Genomic DNA, 22,395 nt, shown 5'->3' on the forward strand with positions numbered 1-22,395 from the left:
AAGCTTTTGAATCTGTACTACATATGCTCTTTCTAATAGTATCTTTTTAAAAACGTGCTTTTATAAACAGTATTGCTGGATCACTATTATGCTGGAGGTGACATCATTAGGAGTTGTAAACAGAAAATACAAGAGGTATGGATGAGTGTACAAGTTCTCCAAAACTTGGAAAATTTATTTTATCTTAATTCTATTACGTTAGAAAATTTTAATTTAACATATTAAATTGTTTTTGAGTATGTATTAATTAGTGTAGGAAGAGAGAAACAAAGTGCTACTGTATTTGTCTGTTCTCATGCTACTAATAAAGATATACCCAAGACTGGGTAATTTAAACAATAAAAAAGAGGTTTAATGGACTCACAGTTCCACATAAGTGGGGAGGCCTCACAGTTACAGCAGAAGGCAAAAGAGGAGCAAAAGTATGTCTTACATGGTGGCAGGGAAGAGAGCATGTGCAGGGGGAACTGCCCTTTATAAAACCATCAGAAATCGTGAGACTTATTCAGTATCACAAGAACAGCATGGGAAAACCTGGCCCCATGATTCTATTACCTCCAACCAGATCACTCCTAGGACAAGTGTGGATTATGGGAGCTACAATTCAAGACGAGATTTGTGTGGGGACACAGCCAAACCATATCATTCCATGCCTGGCCCCTCCCAGTTCTCATGATATCAAATTTCAAAACACAATCATGTGGTTTCAACAGTCTCCCAAAGTCTTAACTCATTCCAGCATTAACCAAAAATTCCAAGTCCAAAGACTCATCTGAGACAAAGCAAGTCCCTTCTTCCTATGCCTGTAAAATCAAAAGCAAGTTAGTTACTTCCTAGATACAATGGGGGTACAGGCATTGGCCAAATACATCCATTCCAAATAGGAGAAATTGGCCAAAACAAAGGGCTAGAGGTCTCATGCAAATCTGAAATCCAATAGTGCAGTCATTAAACCTTAAACTTCCAAAACAATCTCGTTTGATGACATGTATTACATCTAGGTCATGCTGATGCAGCAAGTGGTGGATTCCCATGGTCTCAGGCAGCTCTGCCCTTTTAAGGCTTTGCAAAATATAGCCCCTCACCCCCCCCCAACCCCCACCGCCCCAGCTGCTTTGACAGGCTAGCATTCAGTATCTGCTCTGCTACTTTTCCAGGTGCACAGTGGAAGCTGTCAGTGGATCTACCATTCTGGTTTCTGGAGAATGGCAGCCCTCTTCTCACAGCTCCGTGGGGACTCTGTGAGGCTCCAATCCCACATTTCCCTTCCACACTTCCCCTAGCAGAGGTTCTCCGTGACGGCTCCATCCCTGAAGCAGCCTTCTGCTTGGACATCCAGACATTTCCACACATTCTCTGAAATCTAGGCAGAGGTTTCCAAACCTCAGTACTTTACTTCTGCACACCCACAGGGACAGCACCACATGTAAGCTGCCAAGGCTTGGGGCTTTCAGTCTGTGAAGCCACAGCCCAAGCTATACTTTGGCCCCTTTTAGTCATTGCTGGGATGAGTGGAACCAAATTCTGAGACTGCACAAAGCACCAAGGCCCTGGGGCCAGCCTACAAAACCATTTTTTCTTCCTAGGCCTCTGGGCCTATAATAGGAGGGGCTGTCATGAAGACCACTGACATGTCCTGGAGACATTTTTCCCATTGTCTTGGTGATTATCATTTAGCTCCTTATTATTTATGCAAATGTCTGCAGCCAGCTTGAATTTCTTTTCAGAAAACGGGTTTTCTTTTTCTATTGTATTGTCAGGCTGCAAATTTTCTGAACGTTTATGCTCTGCTTCCCTTTTAAACATAAGTTCCAATTCCAAACCCTACTTTGTGATGAACAAAACTGAATGCTTTAAAGAGCACCCTAGTTACCTCTTGAATGCATTACTGCATAGAAATTTCCTCTGCCAGATATCCTACATCATCTATCTCAAGTTCAAAGTTCCACAGATCTCTAGGGAAGGAGCAAAATGTTATCAGTCTTTTTGCTAAAACATAGCATGAGTCACCTTTATTCCAGTTCCCAACAAGTTCCTCATCTAAGATCACAGCAGCCTGGACTTCATTGTCTACATCACTATCAGCGTTTTGGTCAAAGCCATTCCCAACAAGTCTCTAAAAAGTTGCAAACTTTCCCACATCTTCTTGTTTTCTGAGGCCTCTAGGAAATTTCAAACAAATTTCTAGGAAATTTCAAACTTTCCCACATGTTTCTGTCTTCTTTTGAGCCCTCCAAGCTATTCTTACCTCTTCCTGTTATTCAGTTCCAAAGTTGCTTCCATGTTTTCGGGTATCTTTACAGCAGCGCCCCACCACCCAGTACCAATTAACTGTATTTGTATGTTCTCATGCTGCTAACAAAGATATACCTGAGACTGATTAATTTATAAAGAAAAAGGTTTAATGGACTCACAGTTCCACATGGCTGGAGAGGCCTCACAATCATGGTGGAAGGCAAAGAGGGAGCAAAGGCATGTCTTACATGGCAGCAGGCAAGACAGCATGTGCAGAGGAACTTCCCTTTATAAAGCCATCACATCTTGTGAGGCTTATTCACTATTACAAGAACAGCAGAGGAACCCCTCTCCCAACCCCAGGATTAAATTACCTCCCACCACATCCCTCCCAGGACACATGGGGATTATGGGAGTTACAATTCAAGATGAGATTTGGGTGGGGTCAAAGCCAAACCTTATCAGCTACCTATTCAATAGAAACTATTCTAGATCAAAAGTTGGCAAACTATGGCTTGTGAGCCAAATCTAACTCATTGCTCTTTTTCATAAGTAAAGATTTATTGTAACTCAGCCATCCTCATTCATTTACATATTATTTATTAATTTACATATTGTCATCACTGAACTTTACATCTGAGCAGGAAATAAATATCATTCAGGTTCATTCTATTTATTTTGTAGATGAGGAATATGAGGTTTAAGTAATTACATGGCTAGTCCAGGATCACACATGTAGCCAATTAAAGAATAAGAAACCACACCAATTCACAGCTTCTTTTTAACCTTCTGTTTACATCTGCTCCTCTCATTTTCTAATGCTAGCAGAGATAGGCAGAAACATTATTTTCTTGAGCTAATGGTCTGGGTTGATGATGACATGTGTCACCTGCAGATGAAGTAGAGCAAAACTCCACCTGACTCTTCTTCAGTTATTGTGACCGGGGAGACCAGAGAATAAACAGACAATTACAAATTAGTTTTTATAAAGCTACTGAGAAATAAACCAACACAAAACACTTTGTATAAAACCACTGGGATTTGAGGAAGTTTCCTACATCGAACTTTGTCTATTGTAACCAATACTCTGTCTCTCAAAAACAATAAATTCTGGATTCATAAATGTTTTTGAATATAAAGCTAATTCTAATATTGTAAATAAACTGGATGACTTATCACAGAATATACTGTAACACATTATTCTGCATAAGGCATGCCCTCTAATGTTATTATATACATTTTAATATAGATCATATTATTGTGCATTTACACTAGGTATCTTCTAATGGTGTGTGTTTCAGGTTGGAGGGAATATACATAAAATATGTTAAAAGTGCCTTAAAAATAAAACTCTGCAAAGGAAATAAAAGTAAAGTTTATAATGTGAATCATATTCTATATTTGCAACATCTTAGTTAAAATTTCAATTCCTTTGAAGAAAAATTATGAAACACAATGCTTGAGAACCATTGCAGATTCTACAGCAAAATTATGTATTATGAAGCTTTGCAGTTTAATCCTTTTTTGAACCACCCATGCAGTTTTTGTCTTTTTTTTTTTTTTTTACTTTTATACTCTTTTATTTTAATTATTTGGATTTTATCAAATTAAAATGTATAAAATGACTTTTATTTATGTATTGCCTAATCTATATATTTTATAACATTTTTACTACTTTTAAAATAAATTAATTAATGACTTTAGGCTACAGAAAGATTATTTTAGGTAAGAGCTCATAAGCCTTCTTGTAATTATTTTTATTAAATACTTTACTGTTAGTTTTATCTTTCTTTATAGATAGGCACGAAGACTGGCATATCAGCAAATAAATAGCTGATTGTATAGATACTGAAGTAATCCTTAGTTTTAGGAAATACTACTTCATTTTCACTTTATATTATTTTAATTTACTAATAAAATTGAATATCTATGTTATTTACCAATTATTCATTTTGGTTGTCATTTGTTTATTTTTATTTTTCTCAAGTTAGGCTCATTTTCTAAAGTTTGTTAGCATGTATCCATTGCAATAAATGTATGCAAATAAATGTATTTACTGTGTAAATAATTTTGCTTAAATATCTATAAAATTTGTAAATATTTAAGTAACTTTATTGAATTCTCCTGGACTATTATTTTTATTTCCCAGTCATTGGGAAATAGAAATTTTAATTTGATAAATCAAAATTTCTATTAACAGATCTATATTAGATTATAAAGTATAATTAAGAGGCTTTATCTTTTCTCAATCTGATCATCCTTTGCCCATAACCAAAAGTGATCATATATCAAAATTTTGTTTGGGATAGGCTTAGTTTACAACTTTTTTTCTGTCATTTTGATTACTAACACTCCCTTTTTACTGTCAAATATTGGAACTTAGTCAATAAATTCTATGATCACTCTGCCTATAATTACTCTGCTAATATGTTTCTTCTGCATACAACATACAATAGAACAAATGATAAGACGATATTCTGCCTCTGATATCCTATGTTTAAAAAAGAACATAAGAAGAAATAGGCATCAGAATGGACATATTAGGAATCATTATCCCCAGAATTTCTACAGCTAAGGAAATGTCTTAGAATGAAAGCGATTTTAAATCTTATCTCCAGCAAAAGAAACTACCACCAGAGTGAACAGGCAACCTACAGAATGGGAGAAAATTTTTGCAATCTACTCATCTGACAAAGGGCTAATATCCAGAACTTACAAAGAACTCAAACAAATTTACAAGAAAAAAACAAACAACCCCATCAAAAAGTGGGCAAAGGATATGAACAGACATTTCTCAAAAGAAGACATTCATACAGCCAACAGACACATGAAAAGATGCTCATCATCACTGGCCATCAGAGAAATGCAAATCAAAACCACAATAAGATACCATCTCATACCAGTTAGAATGGCGATCATTAAAAAGTCAGGAAACAACAGGTGCTGGAGAGGATGTGGAGAAATAGGAACACTTTTACACTGTTGATGGGATTGTAAACTAGTTCAACCATTATGGAAAACAGTATGGTGATTCCTCAAGGATCTAGAACTAGATGTACCATATGACCCAGCCATCCCATTACTGGGTATATACTCAAAGGATTATAAATCATGCTGCTATAAAGACACATGCACACGTATGTTTATTGCGGCACTATTCACAATAGCAAAGACTTGGAATCAACCCAAATGTCCATCAGTAACAGACTGGATTAAGAAAATGTGGCACATATACACCATGGAATACTATGCAGCCATAAAAAAGGATGAGTTTGTGTCCTTTGTAGGGACATGGATGCAGCTGGAAACCATCATTCTTAGCAAACTATCACAAGAACAGAAAACCAAACACCGCATGTTCTCACTCATAGGTGGGAACTGAACAATGAGATCACTTGGACTTGGGAAGGGGAACGTCACACACCGGGGCCTATCATGGGGAGGGGGGAGGGGGGAGGGATTGCACTGGGAGTTATACCTGATGTAAATGACGAGTTGATGGGTGCTGACGAGTTGATGGGTGAAGCACAGCAACATGGCACAAGTATACATATGTAACAAACCTGCACGTTATGCACATGTACCCTAGAACTTAAAGTATAATAATAATAATAATAATAATAATAAATCTTATCTCCAGTTTTTCATTGACAGACTTTTTCTCATATTCTCATACTCTCATCCCTTTCCACGCAGTGTAAACATAGAAGTCCATGATGAAAGAGAAGCCTCTGAAAGGTGTTGCAACTGTCATTAACAGTAAAGACTGATATTTTCTGTTGTTTACTTTAAAATATTTCAACATAAACAGATTCATAAGTGTGTGTAAATGAATCGGAATCTGTAGCCTAGAAGTAGATAAATAATATCTAATTTATCACAATTAACAATCCATAATCTAGACATGTCAGCTTGTATTTTAATGACTATAATTAAAAATCCACCATCTAAAGGAGAATTCTACAGTCTTCAATTGTCACTGACTAAATATACACCATAAACTTTGTTAATAATAATAAAAGATGAAAAAAATTATGAAATGTATGGCAATATATGTGAGTTATCTAGGTATATTGAACAGACATCTCCAGCTTTGCCTGAGTGTTACATCAAAATCAGATGAACCAATGAGTTAGTTTCTTTCACATAATGATTTAGGCTGACTCAGTGAATTCCTGTGTCTTATTTTTTTCTTAGGGATTTCACTTCATGGCATCTTATTCTGAAATTAAACTAATATTCTACCTGCCTAGAATATACTTTGCATGCATTGAGCTCACAGTAAGAGTTTTTATAACTATTATTCTACCTATTTGTGAATAAATAATATATAAATAACAAATGTATATATTAATATATAATAAATATTATACATAAAATAATTGTTATTTTAATTAAAATACCTAATATATTTTAGATAACAATAAATAAATAAAGATTTATTTAGTTACTTTAATTAAAACATGAGTCCCGGTAACAAAGTTGTTGGTGAAAAAGCCAGTAGCCTTCCCATACTTGTATTCATTGGGCACAACATTGTTAATGGCCAGATTTAGTTAGGATGGGAGCACACACCTATATGGTTGCTGTTTATTCCCACGGTCAGTTGAACAATGACTTCTTTTCTTTCAAGGATCACGTCTTTTGACTCTGGGTAGGCCTTGAATGCCATGACTATCTTCCCAGGGCATCAAGTTAACTTGAAGTCCATTTATTATTTACATATGCTTTTACATCCTGGCGTTTAAATGCTAGTAAGCGGTGAATTGGATAAAAGCAAACAGACTAATGATTATAAACTTGAATAATCGGTATCTAGGTAATCAGGTTACTATAAGCAGGTTTCATTTTGAACTGATACTGTTTCTCCTAATTTTCTCTTAGTGCAAATTTTGTTAAACCCTTACATTTTCTGACCTTTAAAAATCATTTTATGCTAAATGTTTCTAATGTCCTTGAGACTTAGTTAAATGAATTGCCTGACAGATCATTTAGCACCATTTCCACTGCTTTGTGAACCTGTCAAGTAGGGAGTTTACCTCACACTGATTCTGTTATTTTATTATAAACTGAGTCTTCAACAATTCTTATTCTAAAATTATAAAGGGACTGCTCTAATAGGATTCCCTTCCTATTTGAAGGTTCTCAGTGGATTCACATCGAAAGGAATGGGAGAAACCTCCATCTGTGCATTTTCATGGGAAAGAAAGTAACACCTAGAGTGTTAATACACTTGTTTCTAAGCCATAATTAACTGTGTGCACAAAAGTGTAGACATCAATGCACCCTAATCCAATGTAAGTATTTTGGTGTAGCAGACTGCTACCAAGTATAACAGAATTACTTCATTGGGTTTCTAAATTTATTCATAATAGCTAGAAAGGCATTTCTAGTTAGTTAGGGCATAGCAATAATAATGAAACTAATTCTCACTCTGTAGATTTATATGGATGGCAGTCTGAATGTTCAAATGCATCCATCTTCTAAAGCTCTGTCTTTCCAGCCTGCTTTATGTAACAAATATGTGCTGTGCTCTAGGTGCAAAGGCACACCCACATTTTTCAATGGTTGAAATACATGCACTCTGAAAAATCCCAGTATCAGTTATGAAACATGCCAGTCTCACAGCTTAGAAACTCTATGGGTCAGTGGTAAGACAGATTTTATTTCATTTCTTTATATATTGTTAAAAATGTACAAAGAAATATTATAAAAATTGCTTTCATATTTTGCTACATAGGATGTTTATTATAATATTTTAATAATTTAGGGAGGTAGTGGTTATAGTTTTTATAACTTCATGAGGCCTTTAATCTTGCCCTATTATTTAAAAAAGAAATTAATGAGGTGACATTCAAATAACATAAAATTAGCTATTTTAAATTGAACAAGTCAGTGACATTTAATACATTCATAATGTTGCACAATCACCAGCTCTATCTAGTTCCAAGACATTTCAAACACTCTAAAATAAAACAAAATAAAAATCTTACTGATTAAATAATTTCTATCCATTCACCCCTCCTCCTAGCCCCTGGAATAACTGAATCTTCATTCTGTATATTGATTTACCTATTTTCAATATTCTATATTAATAAAATTATATATTATGTGATATTTTATGTTTTTCTTCTTTCAAATAAGACAATGTTTTAAAGCTTCATCTATATTGTAGCATATGTTAATATTCCATGTCTTTTTTAGAGATGAATAATATTCCATTGTTTTATACCATGATTTGTTTATATATTCATCATTTTATGAACATTTGAACAGTCTTCACCTTTTGGCTATTGTAAATTGTGTTGCTATGAATATGCACTTACATTTAATTGTTATAGTAATTGTTTTCAATTATTTTATGTGTATACCTTGGCATGTAGATGCCAGGTCACATGATAATTCTATGTTTCACTTTTTGAGGAACTGTGAAACTTTTTTCTATAACAGCTGAACCATTGTGCATGTACACTGGAAATCTACAATGGTTCCAATTTCTCCATGTTCTTATCAATATTTTTTGTTTTCTGTTTTTGTTTGTTTGTTTAAGTCAATTCCAGTATATGTGAAGTAATATGTCATCGGCGGTTTGATTGGCATTCTTATCATAAATTTTCTTAGTGCCTTCATCTTGAATGAGTGTTGGAAATTGTCAAATACTCTTCCTGCATCAGTTGAAATGGCCATGTAGGTTCCCTTTCCCTTTTTAAAAAATTAATATGGAGTATAACATTGATTGATTTTTATGTTAAACCATCCTTGCATTGCTGGAGTAAATTCCATTTGACACTAATGTATAATACTTACATTAATACTATGCTGTTGAATTTAGCTTGCTCATGTTTTGTTGAGGATTTTAGCATCCACATTTATAAGAAATAATGTTCTGTATGTTTCTTTCCTTGTGATGTATTTTTACAACTTTTATTTTATGTTTGGGGGTACATGTGAAGGTTTATTACATAGGTAAATACATGTCATGGGAGTTTGTTGTACAGATTATTTAATAAATCGTGTACTCAATATTTTTTCTGCTCCTGTTTCTCCTCCCACCATCTGCCATTAAGTAGACCCCAGTGTCTGTTGTTCTCTTCTTAGTGTTCATGAGTTCTCATTATTCAACTCATAAGCGAGAACATGCAGTATTTGGTTTTATATTTCTGCATAGATTTGCTAAGGATAATAAAACCTCTAGCCTCACTGAGGTTCACACAAAAGAGATTTGCTTATCTGTAAGGGATCTTATTTATCCTTCACTTAGGAAGGCCTCTATTCTCTTCTGCTTTGTAGGGTTTCAGCTGAGAGGTCCACTGTAGCCTGATGGGGTTGCCTCTGAAGGTGAACTGCCCCTTGTCTCTAGCTGCCTTTAATGTTTTTTTTTTTGTTATTGTTATTGTTTGTTTGTTTCTTATTTAAACTTTGGGAAATCTGATGATTATATGTCTTGGGGATGATCTTCTTGTGTAGACTCTTGCAGTATTTTCTGAATTTGACTGTTGGCCTCTGTAGCAAGTGTGGAGAACTTTTCATAGATGATGTCCTGAATTGTGTTTTCCAAGTTGTTTGCTATCTCCCCTTCCCTTTCAGGGATGCCAATGATTCACAGATTTGGCCTCTTTACATAATTTAATATTTCTTGGGGAATTTATTCATTTTGTTTTATTCTTTTCTTTTTTAGTTTTGTCTGTCTTATTTCAGAAAGCCAGTCTTCTAGTTCTGAGGCTCTTTTCATTGCTTGGTTTATTTTATTGTTAATATTTGTGATCACATTGTGAAATTCTTGTATGTGGTTATTCTGATCTGTGAGATCCATTAGGATTTTGTTTTAATACTGACTATTTCATCCTTCAACTCCTGTATCATTTTATAGTAATTCTTAGTTTTTTCAGATTGGGTTTTGTCATTCTCCTGAATCTTGATGGTCCTTTTATATCCTATTCTGATTTCTATTTCTGTCATTTCAGCCAGCTCTGCCTGGCTCAGAACTCTTGATGGAGAACTGATGTAGTCATTTGGAGGATGTACAACACTCTGACCATGTAAGTTACTGCAGTTCTTGAACTGAGTCCCATCTCTGCATGTGGGTGTTTCTTTAACTGCAGGGCAAACTGAGTACAGTCAATAGACTACTGAATGTTTTCACAGGGCTGATGCATTGTGCAGGGTTTTTATTTGAAGCTAACTTCTTGGTTTTGGTTTCAGAGTGGGGTATGTTAGTGAGTTTTTTTGTTTTTGTTTTTGTTTTTTTTTTTTTTGGTGTTGAAGCTTTGGAGTGTGATCCAGTAATTTGCACTTGGGCATATTGGTCAGTTGGTAGACTCTTGCTCAGTTGTGTGGCTCCCCTATGCTTTTTCACAGTTGCAGCAGTGTTTCCTCTCAATGTTCTGAAAGTGTGGGTGTTTCTCCCCTTTGGGTGTTGGCTATAGATTGTGACTCCTAGCCTGCCCACTGGAGATCTGGGATGATCTCCCAGTTTATGTTTCTTTCTGAACATGGGGATGGCAGATGAAGGAAATCCAGTAATGATTGTAGTCAAGGGTTTTTGCTTGTCTCCTGGGGGCTCCACCTCAGAGAGATGCATGTCATCAATTTCTCAGTACAATCATCTTAGGATGGAGGGTCTGAACTGTGGGCCCAAGACAGGGGTTCCCTATCTGGTGATGCATGGGTGGGTGGTGGGACATACGGGAGATGAACTGGCCTCTTCTCCTTGGGTCGACTGCATTTTTTTGGAGGTGTGGATAAGGCACTTAGCATCTTTGCTCCTTTGTTAGTCCAGGGGTAGCAAGGGCAGATCCACTGCAAAGACAGTGGCAGAGAGGCGTTCAGTTGTCCCTCAGAGCTCTGTCCAGCGAGTTGCAAACCTGCTACTGGCTGAAATGACCAAATGACTTCCTTAAACATTTCTTGTAGAGCACATCCATTAATAAAACAGTCTCTGTCACATTTTGTCTATGTGCAAGTATCTTAAACTCACCTTTATTTTGACCAGATATAGAATTCTTTGTTGTTAGTATTTTTAACTTATTACTTTAAATATGTCATCCTACTTCCTTCTGTCCTCTGTGGTTTTTTATGAGAAGTCAGCTATAAATTATTTTAAGAATTTCTCGTACCTGATGAGCACTTTTCTCTTGTTGCTTTCAAGATTTTCTGTTTTTGTCTTTTGTTTGATCTATAATGTATTTTGAGGTGGATCTGAGTTCATGAAGTTTGGAGACTGTTGCACTTCTTTGATGTGTAAATTTTTCTCTATTATCAAGTTTCTGAAGTTTTTTATTTTTTTGTCATTATTTAGTCAAATTTTTTTTTCACCCTTTTCTCAATCTCTTTTTCTTCTGGACCTCCCATATGAGTGTATCGTTCAATTTGAAGGCACCTCACTGATCCCTTAGTATCTATTCACTTTTCTTCATTCTGTTTTACTTTCTGTTCTTCAGACTAAACTATTTCAGTTATGTTGTCTTAAAGTAAAATTATTCTTCCTTCTCCTTGTTGCAACATGCTGTAGAATCTCTGTAGTAAAATTTTCATTTTAATGTTAGTATGTTCAACTACAGAACTTTTATTTTATTCCTTTTTAAATTTATTTCTCCTTTTTAGTATTCTTATTTTGTGAATACATTGTTTTATTCTTTCTTTTACTTCTTGTGTATTGGTTTTCTTTAGGTCTTTGAACATATTAAAGACAAATGATTCTTCCTGTCCCCTAGAATTTGCTATGTTTTGTTGCTGTAATGTGCAGTTGTCTATTTAATGACTTCTCCAAACTATTTTTGTAAACATTATAATCCATGTTGTATGTGGTTTTTGAAGTTTCTACTAAAGCTTTGATTTCTTTAGCTTGTATTCAACTACTTTCTTGATAAAGATTTTTTTTTTTTTGAATACCAGGAGGGAAAACAACAAAATAATACATACCTCTCCCAGTTTTTGACAATTGGTTCTGTGCTTAGATACTCTTAGCACCTGTCCAAATGATTTATACTCATGCTTTATGTTTCATTTCCTGCTTGCATTGAACATAGAGATCAGCTAATTGTAAAAACTTAGTGTTTTTTTTTTTTTTTTTTTTTTTAATTTTCTGGCAATACATCCTGTCCCAATAGAGGTACAGATTTTTAAAATCACTAGTATACACAGATGCTTTTGAATGTCCTAATATTCCAGAGAAACTCCACAGCTTTGCCTTCCAAGCTTTACATAACTCAACTATAATCTTCTGCTCCTGATCACTATAAGTTTTTATTAACCTTACAATGTTTTTATGAAATAACTACTGCTTTTCTACCCTAAGGGTGTTCATATTAGGTGAAACAAAGAAAAGTATCCTTCATTAAAATTTCAGGTAGTTTCTTAACAGATTAGAAAAGACAAACATAATAAATTGTGAACAGTTTGCTATGCTCCCTCCAGAACCTCAGACCAGGGTCCTACACCCAGAACATGGGAAGCTATCTTCAAAACAACTGATGAACTGTGAAGCCATTAATACAAGGGGATGTAAAAATGCCACAAAGCTTTCCTATCTTTTTATTATTATTATTTTATTTATTTATTTATTTATTTATTTTTATTTTTATTTTTTTTGAGATGGAGTCTCACTCTGTCACCCATGCTGGAGTGCAGTGGCATCTTGGCTGACTGCAAGCTCTGCCTCCCGGGTTCACGCCATTCTCCTGCCTCAGCTTACCGAGTAGCTGGCACTACAGGCGCCCACCACCATGCCTGACTAATTTTTTGTGTTTTTATTAGAGATGCGATTTCACCGTGTTAGCCAGGATGGTCTTCATCTCCTGACCTTGTGATCCGCCCACCTGGGCCTACCAAAGTGCTGGGATTGCAGGCATAAGCCACCACACCCAGCCTTTTCTACAATTTTTAAGCTAGCTTTTCTTTGATTTAGCATTTGCTTGGGCATAAATATTTGATTGTTTTCAGAGTTTTGATAATGTTGGTTCTGACTGTTTCTACCTTTTTTAAATGTTGATATGGAGGGGTGGATGTTTGAAGTTACCTACTCTGCACATTTTTTTCTTTCTATAATTTTATTATGTCTCATTTTACTAATCTAAAGTGGATCTCTATCTGTTTTTATTATTTGAATTACCATACATTTTTGTACCTTTACATTGCCCTTACCACAATGTAGTTTGCTGTATAGCTAGATATGCACCCAGAGAATAGATTGAAAGCTCTTTAGTAACACTGATGATTTCTAATTAATTACATTCTTACACATAACCTTGGTATAGTTAAGCTACAAGTGGTGTTGAAGGTAGATTTAGAATTTATACCCTTATGTATGTTAGCAATTAATATAAATTTATAACATAAGATAAATATGAGTTTTAGAGAATCTGACAAAAAATTATATTTAAAAAATGTGTATCATTGGGATACCCAAATTACCCTACTATCTAATCTGATCTATTTCCTCATCAAGACAAAATCAAAATGACTGGTGTATTATAATTCTAAAACTTTAAAAAATATTTTCATGTACTAAATTTTTATTTTTAATTTATGTGAGAACATAGTAGTTATATACCATATATTTATGGTGTACATGAGATGGTTTCACACAGGCTTGCCATACATAATCATCTCATCATGGAGAGTGGTATATTTAACCCCTCAGGCATTTATCTTTTGTATTACACACAATCCAATTACACTCTCTAAATTATTTCAAAATGTACAGTTATTATTGACTATAGTCACCCTGTTGTGCTATCAAACACTAGGTCTTATTCACTCTTTCTACCTATCTATATTGTACTTATTAAACATCCCCACATCCCCACATCCCCACTTCCCTTGCCAGTTTGTGGTCACCATCCTTCTACTCACTATCACCGTAAGTTTAATTGTTTTGATTTGTAAATCCCACAAATAAGTGAGAGCATATGATGCTTGTATTTCTGGGCCTGGCTTACTTCTCTTAACATAATAATCTTCAATTACATCAATGTTGTTGAAAATGATAAGATCTCATGATTTTGTGGCTAATAGTACTTCAGTATCTATATGTATCATATTTGCTTTACCCATTCATCTGTTGATGGACACATGACTTGCTTCTAAATCTTGTGTATTGTGAATGATGCTGACACAAACATGGGAGTGCAGATCTCTCTTTGATATACTGATTTATTTTATTTTGAATATATACTCAGGGATGGGATTGCTGGACCATATTGTAGCTGTATTTTTAGTTGTTTGCGGTATCTCCAAACTTCTCTCCACAGTGGTTGTATTAATTTACATTCCCCCCAATATTGTACAAGGATTATTTTTTCACGACATCCTCACCGACATTTGTTATTGCCTGTCTTTTGGATATAAGTCATTTTAAATGAGGTGAGATGATATCCCATTGTAGTTTTCATTTAAATTTCTCTGATGATCAGTGATGTTGCGCACCTTTTCATATGCCTGTTTGCCCTTTGTATGTCTTCTTATGAGAAATGTCTATTCAATCTTTTTCCCATGTTTGATCAGAATATTAGATTTTTTTGAGCTCCTTATGTGTTATAGTTATTAATCTCTCATCGGGTGGGTAGTTTCCAAATATTTTCTCCAATTCCTTGGATTGCCTCTTCACTTTGTTGAATGTTTGCTTTGTTGTGCAGAATCTTTCTTACTTGATGTGATCCCATTTGTCCATGTTTGCTTTGGTTGCCTGTGCTTGTGGGGTATTATTCAGGAAATCTTTGCCCAGGCCAATGTCCTGGAGAGTTTCCCCAGTGTTTTCCTGTAGTAGTTTCATAGCTCAAGGTCTAATATTTAAGTGTTTAATCCATTTTGGTTTGATTTTTGAAAATGGCAAGAGACAGTGGTCTAGTTTCATTTTTCTACAAATGGATGTTCCGTTTTCCCAGCATCATTTATTAAAAGTACTTATTCCCCAGTGCGTGATCTTGGCATCTTTGTCAAAAATGAGTACCCTTTCAGTGTGTGGATATGTTTGTGTGTTCTCTATTCTATTTCATTGGTCTATGTATTTGTTTTTATGTCAGGACCATGCTGTTTTGATTACATTATCCTTAGTATAATTTGAAGTCGGGTAATGTGATTCCTCTGGTTTTGTTTTTTTCGCTTAGAATAGCTGTGGCCATTCTGGATCTTTCGTAGTTCCATATAAATTTTAGAGCTCCTTTTTCTATTTCTGCAAAGATGTCATTGGTACTTTGATATGGATTGCATTGACTCTGTTGATTGCTTTGTGTAATATGGACATTTTAACAATATTGATTCTTTTAATTCATTAACATGAGATATGTTTTTATTTTTATTTTTGTTCCTCTTCCATTTATTTTATCAGTGTCTTATAGTTTTCATTATAGAGGTTTTTCACTTATTTGTCCAGTTTAATTCCTAGGAATTTAATTTCATGTTTAGGTATTATAAGAGGGACATTTTAAAATTTCTTTTTCACATTGTTCACTGTTGGCATGTAGAAATGCTACTAATTTTGTATGTTGATTTTGTATTCTGCAACTTTACTGAATTTGTTTTCAGTTCATATAGTTTATTGGTACAGTTTTTAGGTTTTTTTAACTTAAGAATATATCAGCTGCAAAAAAAGATATGACTTCTTCTTTTCCAACTTGAATGACTTACGTTCCTTTCTCTTGTCTGATTGTTCTAGTTAAAATTTCCAACATAGTGTTGTATAACAGTGGTGACAGTGAGTATCCTTGTCATATAGTAGATCTTACAGGAAAGGCTTTCAGTATTTCCTCATTCTGTATGGTACTAGCTGTGGGTCTGACAAATATGACTTTTGTTATGTTGATATACATTCCTTCTATACCCAGACTTTTGAGGGTTTTTATCATATAGTGATGCTGAATTTTTATCAAATTCCTTTTCAGCATCAATTGAAATTATCAGAGGGTTTTTATCCTTCATTCTGTTTGTATGGGGTTTATCACACTGACTGGTTTGTGTATGTTTATCATCCTTGTATCTCAGGGATAAATCTCAGTCGGTCATGATGAATGATTTTTTCAATATATGGCTGAATTTAGTGTGCTAGTGTTTTGTTGAGAATTTTTGCATCAATAACTATCAGTGATTTTGACCTGCAGTTTTCTGTTTGTTTGCTTGTTTGTTTGTTGATGTATCTTTTTCTGGTTTTTGTATCAGAGCAGTACTGGCCACATAAATGAATTTAGAAAGATTTTCTTCACCTCTATTTTTCAGAATAGTTTGAATATGATTGGTACTAGCTCTTCTTTATATGTTTGGTATAAATTTGCAGTGAAGCCGTCAGATACTGGACTTTTCTTTACTAGGATACTTTTTTTTATGGCTTTGATTTTGTTACTCATTATTGGTCTGTTCAGGTTTTGTATTTTTTCATGGTTCAATCTGAGTAGGTTGTATGTGCCTAGGAATTTGTCAGTTTCTTCTAGATTATCTGATTTATTGGCATATGGTTGCTCATAGTAGCCATGAATAATCCTTTGAATTTCTGTAGTATCAGTTGCAATGTCTCCTTTTTATTTCTGATTTCATTTATTTGGATCTTTGTTTTTTTCTTAGTCTGGCTGAAGTTTTGCCAGTTTTGTTTTAGTTCAGAAAACCTTTTTTTGTCTCATTGATCTTTGTTTTCTTTATTTCAGTTTCATTTATTTCTGTACTGATATTTCCTTCTACCAATTTTGGGTTTGTTTTGCTCTTGCTTTTTTAGTTCTTTAAAGTCCATTGTTAGATTGTTTATCTGAGGTTTTTTTTTTTTTTATGTAGGCACTTATATTTATATATTTCCCTCTGAGTACTGCTTTTTCTGTATCCCATAGGTTTTGATATATTGTGTTTCCATTTTCATTTGTTTTAATACATTTTTTTTTTTAATTTCTTCATTGACCCATTGTTCATTCAAGGTATGTTGTTTAATTTTCATGTATTTCTACGACTTCCAAAATTCCTCTTGTTATTAATTTATAGTTTTATTTCATTGTGGTCAAAGAAGATGCTTGGTATTATTTCAATTTTTGTAAAGTTTTAAGACTTATTTTGTGACCTAACGTATGGTCTATCCTTGAGGATAATCCTTGTGAAGAAGAGACGATTGTATATTCTGTAGCTGTGGGATAAAATGTTCTGTAAATATCTATTAGATCTGTATTAATCAGGGTTTTACAGAGAGACAGAACCAATAGGATACAAGTATATACATAAAGGAGTTTATTAGGGAGAATTAGCTTACTAAACTACAAGGCAAAGTCTCACTACAGGCCATCTGCAAGCTGGGAAACAGGGAAGACGGGAATGGCTCAATTCAAGTCCAAAAGCCTTAAAACTAAGAAAGCTAACAGTGCAACCTTCAGGCTGTGGCCAAAGGCTTAAAAGCCCTGGGGAAGCCACTGGTGCAAGTCCCAGAGTCCAAAGTCCAGAGAACCTGGAGTCTGATGTCCAAGGGAAGAAGGAGCAGAAGCAACCATTCACCATAAAAATAAGAAAAAAATTCAGAATACCCAGCAAGCAAAGTTATTCTACCTTCTTTAGTCTGCTTTGTTTTATCTGCACTAAATTGTGCAAATTGTGTCCAACTACATTGAAGATGTATCTTCCTATTCCAGGACACCAACTCAAATATCAGTCTCCTCTGGCCACACACTCACAGGCACACCCAGAGACAGTGCTTTACCAGCCATCTAAACAACCCTCAATCCAATCAAGTTGACACCTAATATTAACCATCACAAGTCCACCCCTTGTCAACTTGGCATCCATACAAATCTCCTTAAATCATACTTACGGCCCAAATAAAGACAATAGTAAGGTCGTATTTGTGCCTAACATAATACAACTATCCTTTATACAATTAAAAATGCACCAGTTCTTAACCTGAATACTATTACATAAAATTACCAACATTTAAATGCTGATGTGAAGTCAATAAATCTTGTTACATGATAAAAAAAGACAAAAAGAAATAAAAATATTTTCTTAGTTCAGGTGTATATATGCACAAACATATTCTTAACAAAATAAGGAGGAAATAGTGATGACAATTATAGTTCTCAGTTCTTTAACTGGTCACATGGTCATAGCAGATACTCATAACTACCTTCTTCTATTTCCCATTTTGTATTTCCTTTTCCTTCAGCAAGCACCTTGAGTGATCATGGCTTTTTATCTGGTGGAGTAACCTAGACTTTTATTCCCGGGGGCTCTGAGTCATTTGTAGTCCTGACTGGATTGGGTTGTTGTAGTTTCCCATTGACCTTAATCACAGGGCATGGTAATACTAACAGATACCCTAAGAGTTCTCTTGTATTCCAGACATTCTCTTCCTTACCTCCATTGTGGAGTAGTAGTCTGATTTCTTCTTGATAGTTTGGGTCAATCACCCCTGCCAATGCTGTAACTCCCTTAATAGCCTGTTGACCTAAAGACAAGAGGAGCTCGAAGTGGTCACATGGCAGTCTTAACTTACAGTTCAATGAAAACATTGCTGTGTCTCCTGGAACTAAGACCTCTAGGCCAGCAGAACATAATGTTGCAGGAACAGGAAGCAAACACTTTGCTAGCAGGTCAACTAGGGGTAATGGTGAGTGGTGTCACTTCTACTTCCACCCCTTGATTTTTGGACTCTTGAATTCTGACTGTGGGAGAAACAGTACCATATATCAGATGCTGATTCAGAACATACATAGCCTTCTGGAGAACTCTGCCCCAACCCTGCAAAGTATTGCCACTTGGTTGGCATTGTGATTGTGACTTCAAAAGACCATTACATCATCCTTTCAAGCCAGCTGCTTCAGAATAATGGGAAGATGATAAGACCAGTGAATGCCGTAAGCCTGAGCCAACTGCCACACTTCTTTGCCTGTGAAATGAGCTCCTTGGTCAGAGGTAATGCCATTTGGATTGTCATCACAGTGGCTGAGGGATTCTGTGAGTCCACTGATGGTAGTATTGGTGGAAGTATTGTATGCAGGAAAGACGAATTTATATTCTGAGTAAATGTCTATTCCAGTAAGGACAAACAACTGCCCCTTCTATAATGAAAGAGTTCCAATGTAACCAAGTTGCCACCAGGTAGGTGGTTGACCACCCTGAGAAATGGTCCCATATCAAGTGTTCAGTATTGGTCTCTGAAATTGGTGGATGGGACACCCAGTGGTGGCATTAGAAAGGTCAGCCTTTGTAAGTAAAAGTCCATGTTACCGAGTCCATACATAACCTCCATCCCTGCCACCATGGCCACTTTGTTTATGAGACCATTAGGTGATGGCAGAGGTGGCTGGAGAAAGAAGCTCAGTGGTGGCCACACAATGGGCCATTTTATCCATTTGATTATTAAAATCCCCCTCTTCTGAGGTCGCCCTTTGGTGAGCATTCACATGAGACACCTTCACAGTTTTTGACTACTCAGACTGGTCCATTCACATACCTTTTCCCACAGTGTCTTTGTACCTAATTTTCCAGTTATGTTCTTTCCAAGTCCCTGATCATCCAGCCAAACCACTGGATACCACCCATGAATCAGTATACAGTCACACATTAGGCCATTTGTACTTTCAACTAAATTGCACAACCAGGTACACTGCTCAAAGTTTTGTAAACGTAAAATTTCCCTTCACCACTGTCCTTCAGGAATATCCCTGAAAGGGGTTGTAGTGCTGCAGCTGTTTACTTTCAGGTGGTGTCTGCATATCATGCAGAACCATCTGTAAATCAGGTTCTAGTATTCTCTTCTTCTATCATCTAATCATAGGAAACTCCCCATGAGGCTGAAGGTGCAAGCTGGGAGACAGAAGGCCGAGTGGCAGGAGTGAGGACCGCGAGCATTTTAACCACTTCCTCATGTAGCTTGCTTGTGCCTTCAGGACCTGCTCAAGCCCGGTTAAGTATACTCTACTTCCATTTGATTGTTGAATGTTACTTTGTACACCCAACTTTATGGATAGATGGAACAGAAAGCACCCAGGTCATTATAGGCAATTTAAGTCAAATGGCAATTTAATAATCTATAGTCAAACATCAATTTCTACCAAGGCCCAGTAGCAGGTCAAGAGCTATCTCTCAAAAGGGTAGTTATCTACACAAGATGGTAGAACCTCACTACAAAATTCTAGAGGTCTATTCTGTGATTCACCTATGGGGGCCTGCCAAAGGCTCCAAACAGCATTCTTATCTGCCACTGACATCTCAAACACTATTGGATCTGCTGGGTCATATGGCCCAAGTGGCAGGGCAGCTTGCACAGCAGCCTGGACCTATTGCTGAGCTTCTATTTTAGGCCCTACTCAAAACTGTCAGCCTTTAGGGTAACTCAAAAAATGGGCCAGAGTAACACACCTAAATGAGGAATGTGGTGCCTCCAAAATACAAATAGACCCACTAGGCATTGTGTTTTTATCTTGATTTTAGGAGGGGCCAAATCCAACAACTTATTTTTTGCCTTGGAAGGAATATCTCAACAGGCCCCACACCACTGAACCCTTAGAAGTTTTACTGAGATTGAAGTCCCCTAAATTTTAGCCAAATTTGTTTTCTATCCCTTGACATGCAAGTGTCACACCAATAAGTTCACAGTCATTGCTGCTTCTCACTCACTGGGTCCATTGGGTCCATGATGTTATCAATGTAATGGACTAGTGTAATATCTTGTAGAAGGGAAAAGCAATCAAGATCTCTGTGAACAAACTTATGACATATGGGTGGAGAGTTGATACATCCCTGACGGAGGACTGTGAAGGTACATTGTTGGTCTTGTCAACTAAAGGCAAATTGCTTCTTGTGGGACTTACGGACGGGGATAGAAAGTCATTTGCCAAATTAGTAACTGCATATCAAGTACCAGGAAATAGGTTAATTGGCTCAAGCGATGAAACCACATCTGGTAGAGCAGCTGCAATTTGAGTCACCACTTGGTTAAACTTACCATAATTCCCTACTATTCTCAAAGATCCATCTGCCTTCTGCATAGACCAAATAGGAGAGTTGAACAGGGATGCAGTGAGAATTACCACCCCTGAATATTTCAAGTCCTTGGTAGTGGCACTAATATATGCAGTCCCTTCAGGAATGCAATATCGTTTTTGATTTACTATTTTTCCAGGTAGAGGCAGCTCTAATAGCTTCCTTTTGGTCTTTCCCACCATAATAACCCCAACCCCTCCTGTCAGAGAACTAATGTGGGGATTCTGCCAGCTGCTAAGTATGTCTATTCCAATTATGCATTTTGGCACTGGGGAAATGCCCACAGCGTGTGTCCATGGATCTGCTGGAGCCACTATATGTCAGACCTGAGCTAAAATTCCATTAGTTACCTGACTTCCATAAGCCCCTAATTGTGGATTACTTCCATAATCCATAATGACATTTTCAGTCCCCTGAAATTAATGTCAGTTCAGAGCCAGTGGCCTGTAGTTCCTGAAAGATCTTCTTATACCCCTTTCCCCCAGTGTATAGTGACCCTGGTAAAAGGATGGAAGTCTTCTTGGGGAAGGATGGGAGAATGATTAACAGTATAAGTTTGTGGTAGTGTAGTAGGTTCCTTCCTCAAGAAGACTTGTCCTCTCCTTCATTCAAAGTGTTCTGGGTCTGTAAACTGCTCAAGCCTGGAAATTGATTGAAGGGCTGTGATTCTCTGTTTTTATAATTCAAATTAGACTTTTGCCCACTTGACCTGGAAGTTTTCGCTTACACAACTCAGGCGAAAACACAGTAGAGTTCCTATCAATTTTCCTTCTAGGAATGCCATGATTAATTAGCCAATGCCAGAGCTCTATATGAGTCAGGCTATTCTGACTGTTGCTTTGCCTCTGCTGTTCGTTGTGGTAAATATGCCCACCTTGCTTTTGATAGTAGAGTGACACAACTTGGCCCCTGATACCTAGGGATCCAATTATTTCCATTGCATTTAAGTTTTCCAGTTGAGTCACTGTGGTCCCCACTGTAAGATCTGACATACAGAGAAGAACAATCACAAAATGTCAAAAATTCTGGTTCTCCCCTCACAAATTTATTTTGCAAGGTATTGGTGAAGCGTATGTCTTCGGGATCCTCCTAGTTGGGACAGTAGGTCTAAAGTGACAAATCCACTCTAGGATTCCAATCACTCTAAGTCTTTGGACCCTTTCCTCTACATTAAACCAAGGGAGATCAGGCATTTCCAGTTCACTCAAAGTGGGC

The 22,395-nt window shown here is 36.1% G+C and overlaps 1 long non-coding RNA gene across 1 annotated transcript in view; it reads right to left on the reverse strand.

Annotated features, from left to right (window-relative positions):
- LOC103883763 overlaps positions 1–22,156 on the reverse strand; it is a 33,387-nt gene extending 11,231 nt beyond the window's left edge. The window contains exon 1 of the long non-coding RNA XR_002521600.2: positions 18,551–22,156. This is a non-coding gene — a long non-coding RNA (uncharacterized LOC103883763). The remainder of the gene's footprint in view (positions 1–18,550) is intronic.
- Between the last annotated feature and the right edge of the window lie 239 nt (positions 22,157–22,395).

This window comes from Papio anubis, chromosome 6, assembly GCF_008728515.1.
Source record: "Papio anubis isolate 15944 chromosome 6, Panubis1.0, whole genome shotgun sequence".
Lineage (NCBI taxonomy): Eukaryota > Metazoa > Chordata > Mammalia > Primates > Cercopithecidae > Papio > Papio anubis.